Genomic DNA, 7,271 nt, shown 5'->3' on the forward strand with positions numbered 1-7,271 from the left:
TGGTTCTACGATGGTACGTGCAATGCGCCGACAAGCTACGAGAGCCGATCCGGAGCGGGGACGGGGTCACCTAGCTAGGTTGGACCAGCCCTCCAAGTCATCCGAGGCGGGTCGAGGGCGCGCACGCCGTCGAATGGGGGTAACTCCCACTGGAACGCTCACGCGCGTCGGGGCGTCCCGACTCGTACCGGGCAGGCAAGATGCTCGTCTTTGTTTTGTCGTTCTCTCAATCTGTCTCACTCACCTATCTAACATGAGCGCGGTGGAGGCAATACGAAAGAATACTGAAGGAAATAAATGACGTAAAGAGGCGAGGGAAGTAGAGTACCTTCGTCGGGCTGGCGACGGGATCTTCGTACCAACTGGTTCCGGAGGAGGGAGTTGTCGGGGGCGCCGGAGGTGGACTGGTACGGAGGCGGTTGCGCGATCGGCGCGAGCGGTGCAGGGTGGCGTGGTCGACGGCGAGCAGTGCGGTGGGACGGCGCCACGAGCACGGGCGGTGATGTTGCTGCGGTCGGACGGCGGCGGTCACGTCTAGCGCGACATGGAGCGGCAGCAGTGAGCGTGAGCGGAGCGGCGCATAGCGCGGCGGCAGCGGCGCGCGCGGCGGCGGCGAGGCGGCACGGTGGCAGGGCGGACAGCACGCGGCGGCAGTGCGGCGGCGACGCGGCGCGCGCGCGCAGCGGCGGGCGCGTGGTCGTGGCGCGCGCGGGCGCGCGGCGGGCGCGGCCTTGGCGAAGGCGCGGCGCGGCGGCGCGCGATGGCAGCGCTTGGCGGCGGCGGCGCGGCGCGTGAAGCGGCAGCGCGGCGGTGCGCGTCGGCGCGGCGTCAGGTGCGCGATCGGCGCGTGGCGCGGGCGTGGCGCGAGGGTGGCGGCAGCGCGGCGCGTCTGCGCGATCGGCTGGCGCGACGGGCGTGGCGGCGCGATGTGGCGGCTCCTCCTCCTTCCTCCTTCCTCTCCCTTTCTCTTCTTCCTCTCTTCTTCTTCTTCTTTCTCCTCTTCTTCTTCTTTCTTCTATTCTTCTCCACGACCTGACCCTTCTTTCTCAAAATGCAATTCTTCAAAAATTTAGGTCAAGGTAAGGGAAGCGGCCACCTCTTCCCCTTATATATGGGTGAAGATGGCCCTTTCTTAAGTCCAATAACACAAAATAAAAGGGAGAGAAAATAAGCAAGAAAATAGGAAACGGGCTTGTCAGGCCCAACATAAAAAAAGGGGGGGAAAGGGTTCCTCCTATGGGCCCTTCCCCCGCTACACGACAATACGAATAAAGGGAAAACTATAAGATAAAGTAACTGACTGTAACGGTGTGCTCCGGTGGTCGGCGTCCGTGTCATGCCGAGTAACGGAATGCGGGATCCCGTGTTGCTGCGGCGGCTCGTCGTGGTGGCTGGACTCGTCTCGGTGGCGAGGTGGGTAGTGCCGGCTCCTCGGGTGCTGAGTCGGGGAAGTCCTGCTGCTCCTCTACTGCTGGCTCGATGACGTCCGGTGGTGACGCGCCATCACTTTCTTAGTCATAAATCCCTAATTTTAATTCATAAAAACCTGTGTTGATAAATTAGATTGACGTAAACATTGGTAATATGAATTAAGCTGATTCAAATATCTCAAAGTTGTCCTATCTAGAGTGTCTTGACAAAAAATCTTAAAATCATTATTAAGGTTTTGCTTAATTTTAATTAGTTACTAAACAAATTAAACACAAGGCCCATTCATTATTGAATTAATTCATTTGAATAAGGATACTAATTCTTACATAGTGCCTCCCTGTGGTTTTACCCCTTGCTTCTTATTACAAATTTTATTGCATAAGTCTAGATCAAAATGACATTTTTAAACACGAAATTTAGGCTTATCAACCTCATGCAATAGAAGATACCGAGTGGTGTTTGAAATCTCTCATGGAACCTTTACCGTCATTTGTTACCATATGTGTATAATACATCATCCGCGTAAGACTCTCGAAGGACTTAGGGTGTAGTTTATCACCAAACTCTAACATCCTCACTAGCTTGGCTAGGGATTTTCTAAATCATCTTCCTTGAGTCAATCTCCTCTTACATTGAGTGCTGATGATCTCGTCTTGGCCACTCAATAATGTCTGTGAGCTTCTCACTACATCCAAGCTATGACTTATTTAAATCCCATGATTAGAGGCTCGAAAGTCGTACTCAGAATGTAATCGTCCACTCGCAAGATGTGAAGGATATTATGTGGCCGTCAAGCCAATCACACTACCATGTTTTTTTGAGTTCATCAAATAAAATATTTGGGTTCATTATTATTCCGTGTGATGTTTATAATAAAGTCCATTAATACGTGCAATAAATTAGTCAATTATGATGAAATCATAATATAGTGATCCGTAGCCTTTAAACATGCATTCAAAATATTCCTATTCCATGGATAGTCCAGACGGACATTGAATTATCCAGATGAAATAACACTAGTTGATACTACTTATACCATAGGTATAGCTGATCCTGTAGTTATTTGTGTGGTGACACTAATGACAGATAGGGGGTGCTCTTTGGAGAAAGAGTTCACTGAATTGATCCCTATGAATCCCTAAATGGTATTATACCTAAATGTCAATCAGGTTGATTCAAGTCACGGTTGTATAAGTGATCCACTGACCTAAGACACCAAGGACATCTCGTGAGTGGACGACTACATTTTGACTATGACTTATGAGCCTCTAATCAAGGGATTCAAATAAGTTATAGATCAGATGTAGGAAGAAGCTTTCGGAGATGATTGAGAGCTCAAGATGGGATCATCCACCCTCAGTATAAGAGGGGATTGACTCGAGGATGATGATGCAGAAAAATCCCTGTACAGGGTAGTGAGGATATTGGAGAAGGCATTCTCCTATGATCCCCATTACACATGAGTACTAATCGAATGATGGATTAGGGTTTGATGATAAACCATACCCTAAGTTGTTTGAGAGTCTCGTGCGGATAATGCATTATACATATATAGTAACCACTGACTGTAAATGTTCCGTGACAGAGTTCGACACTACTAAGTATCTTCTAGAGCATGAGGTATAGCTTGGCACCCCACAGGCTGCAAACTTGGCCTTTCAATTGGGTTAAATCGACCCTTATTTAATTAACCTCTATGTTGATATAGTGAATTAATAAGGTGGGTCGATAAATGTTATTGGGCCATTAAATTTATTAACTAGAATGATACATGGGCCTAGAGGTTCACACGCACAAGGTCATAAGGGCATTGGTGGATATATTTTACTTTGGAGGGTTTTTGAGAAAAACTTAAGTGAAATATAAAGAGGCAAAGGGGTCTTATTTTAAGCACCCATGCAAGCCTGATTTGAGAGTCGCTCCCTTTCTCCACTATCTTCTCCACTCATCCAAGGAAGAGTGTCTTCATGGTGAGGAGATCTTCAAGTTTTCCAAAAAGATTTGAAGAAGAAAATGTGGAGATCCAAGTGCCGAGTGATCGCGTGGATACTTTTAGAGGCCAAACACGTGAACAGCTTCAGAACAATCTCGACGACAAAGTCAAGGGTAGAATGAGTTCCCCAAAAGTCAGTTTCAATGTTTTGTTTTGGAGATTGATTGTGAATCTATTGACTACATTTCTGCATCCATAGAAATGTATTTTCCATGGACGAACCAAGGCGCCGAAGCCAACAGTGGTATCAGAGCCAGGTTTTGAGTGTTTTGGTTCAAATGAAAAGGGAAGAACGTCTTTTTGGACGTTCTTTAGGCTTCCTTGCCCTATCACCCCCTCGGGTTCAACCCCTTACCTAAATTCAAGGGATAAATACATATTATTGATTAAGTTCAAAAAACCCTTAAATAACGACATATATACACGTATTTTTTAACTTATAATTTGGCCTCGTTGCTGGGGAGACAAGGCCAACATTCATATTGTTTTCCGACCTAGGGATTTGTTTTAACACTTATTTGAATGATGAATACTATTCAAGTGTTTGTATTAGAACTTTATTTTTCTTAAAAAAAGGGTTTGCTTGAAATAATGTTGAACTGTTATGGAATTAATGAATTCAATAACAACAATATTGAAAATATGGTAAATTATTATCCATATAATCAGGGAAATTATTCTTCCTATTCATCTGATCACACCAGCACATCGATGCCGAATTTCCCTGATTATTACACTAGCTTTAACTCACATGCTCCGCTTAGTTCTCAATTTTCTAATTTTTATTATAATCATTCACATGATCATTTTGATTGTCCCATGAATAAATTTCAGGAGAATAGATAAGAGATCAACAATAGTGAACATTATTCAGGAAAGTTTATTTCATGTGATAATTTTTCTAGTAATTCTCCCAATTTTCATCCCACTCTTCATAATGTTTACAATAATATACCTATTTCTGGGAATGTAAATGGATTCCAAGAAAATGAATCTGCGAATTCAATAACGGCTGACATATATGCTTCATATGAGTCCCAATCTTCAAATTATTATTCTCCTTCTACTTCAGATTCTGGTGATAAAACTTTGTTTGAATTGAGGATTGAAAAAACATGCAAAGTACTTCAAATATCACTCATTTTTCTGACAACTGTGATGCCTATAAATCCCTATCTTCAAGTTATCATTCTCCTTCTACTTCCGATCCTGGTGATAAAACTTTGTTTGAATTGATGAATGAGAAAAACATGCAAAGTGCTTCAACTATCACTCATTTCTCTGAAAATTGTAATCCATATGTTTATGGTAATTATGAATCTTTAAATGCCTTTTCATCTTATTCTAATGTTCAAACTAACCAAAGTTTGTTGGATTTGATTGATGAAAAGAAACTATGGGAGGAGTATATAAGGTTGCAGTAAAAGGAAAAGGCTTGCGAAGAAGAGAAGAAGCTCATTATGATGCATATTGACATGCTGAAATCAATGCAAATGAGAGAGATCTATGACTTATCAGAAGATTCATCCCAGCTTCAATTTAAAGGCCATCTGATGAAAGGTAAGATCAATCTTTACTTAAATTTTCCTCTAGTTTTTTCAAATTTCTAATTCATCAACTTCATACCACGAAAAGGATTATATTTATGAACTTGCACCTAGAGAGGTAACATTTATTTTCATTAATGGAGCTCATGAGTGTAAAATCAGAGATAATGATATCATGCATGATAGGGATGCAAATGAGGGAGAGGAAGAATAATTTTCTGATTTGGTCAATGATTTCAAAGATTTGATTAATGGATATGAGAATAGGAAGAGGAATGACTTAGTGATTGGAAAAAATTTAGATTTTGAGGACTATCTTCCACTGATCCATTTTCCGCGAGCATTATATTCCAGAGTTCCCAGCAGACAAGTTGATTTTATTATGAGGATAAATGTTATATAACGGAGTTGGATGAAATTCTTACCGATATGATATGATATTTGAAGATTTTGGAAGAATTATTGAGGATGAAGATGAACAATTGCTTGAAAAATATTTAATTGATGATAAAAAGGAGTTATATGAGAATAAAAATATGAGTCTATCTGATTATGTTGATGAGAAATAAATAGATTTTATTCATGATATTAAAGTAGTTGAAAAAAATGTGTTTGATCATTTAGCTTTAATACCCATGAATGAGCATTTTAATGTTACATACTTGCCTCTTCATTTCATATCTTTGAAAAGGAAAATGATTAGAAAAGTAAATGTTATGCCAAATCTAAAAAAACCTTTTTATACTGATTGGCATATTCATCTATTCAATAATGGGAGAGTGAGTTTCAAGTTCAATATGTTCAAGCATGCTCAATAAATCTGTCATTTCATATTTTCTTTTAAAAAAAATTTATTTTCAGATGGGCATGGTTATTTCATGGAAAACATATGTCTCTCTCATATGGTCATTGACAATAATATCCCATCTAAACCACTTGATACATCATTTCAGGAAACTATTTTCGAATATCTTTTTCGATTGCCATATAGGTATTTCATGGATTGTTTTATTTGGGTTAAATAAAAATTTTATTGCATTGGTATCCATATTCTGAAAATGCCACTTTATATTAAAACTATATGGAGTCACCGAGGCATGAAACCCACCATGAAATACAAATACATCTATAGGGGAATGGAATTACTTAGAATAGTATACAAGTATCATTACATTCAGCTTAAGATCTAGTTTTTAGTTTGCATGCTCTTTAGCTTGTTATTAAGAAATTTATTTCTTAGCAAAAAAATAAATAAATAAAAATAAACGAGTCAAGTTATGCATAACCTTGTCTTTTGTTTTTGCTTGCTTTGCTGGAGTTCTGTGCGAATGAGGTTGCATCATCTAAATGGCACGGTTACAACAACGTCAATACACCCAAGGTTCATCTTTGTAAATTTCTATTTTTGAATTTCTTGTTTTTGTTGTTATTTTCTAGTTTGGAATTGCATTTAGCTACATTCATTAGGTACACCAATTAACAAACATAAGTGGGGAGTAGACGTCCTAGGAAGAATATTTTCTTTGTCACTTAAGAATTTTGCATAAATAAGTAAAACTTTACCTTGTTATACCATAGAAATAACTGAGGTCTACAAACTGAGATGATCCTTCAATTTTTGCTGAATGACAGATTGGGTAACCTTATAGTGCCATCTAATACCATTATAGGAGTTGCTCTGTAGGCGAGTCTCTTTGGGGTTAAAGCTCAACATAGCTTAGAGAATTTCAATGCCCACTTCTTCTTCTTCTTTTTAGTCTGAAATTGTTTCCCCTATCCAATCGTTCTTCCAACATTACAGTAGCCTATAACCAATGGTGAAGATTAATGGTATTATCACTACAATTCTACTTGTGACCATGTGCAAGAACCCAAAAAAAGAGTGAAACAAACAGCACTACGACCTACCCAATAAGTGGTGTCAGCCCCAAATAAGTGCTCTGCACAAAAGTCATTAGTAGTAGTGAGGAATTAAGTACTCTTTACGCTATAAGGGGCTCATTTCACATATGTCGATAAGCCCGATCTGTTTTTACATAATTGTTGCACATAGGGCACTATATACGAGTCCAGTTTAAACCCTAAATACAAATACCAAAGGATAAGGGTGAAAATTCATGTAAAAAAAAGATTTTTCCTATCTTGTTTCACTCTTTAGGCATCGAGATTCAATGACTATTGTTTAGAAAAATGAGGACCTTTATGAGCTACTTAATCTTTTCCTTGTAGGGTCTGTTCTTTATAAGAACAATTTGCATGGCACTTGAAGGGGAAACTTAAACTACCCTTTATTATGATGC

Source organism: Wolffia australiana, chromosome 15, assembly GCF_029677425.1.
Source record: "Wolffia australiana isolate 7733 chromosome 15, ASM2967742v1".
Classification (NCBI taxonomy): domain Eukaryota; kingdom Viridiplantae; phylum Streptophyta; class Magnoliopsida; order Alismatales; family Araceae; genus Wolffia; species Wolffia australiana.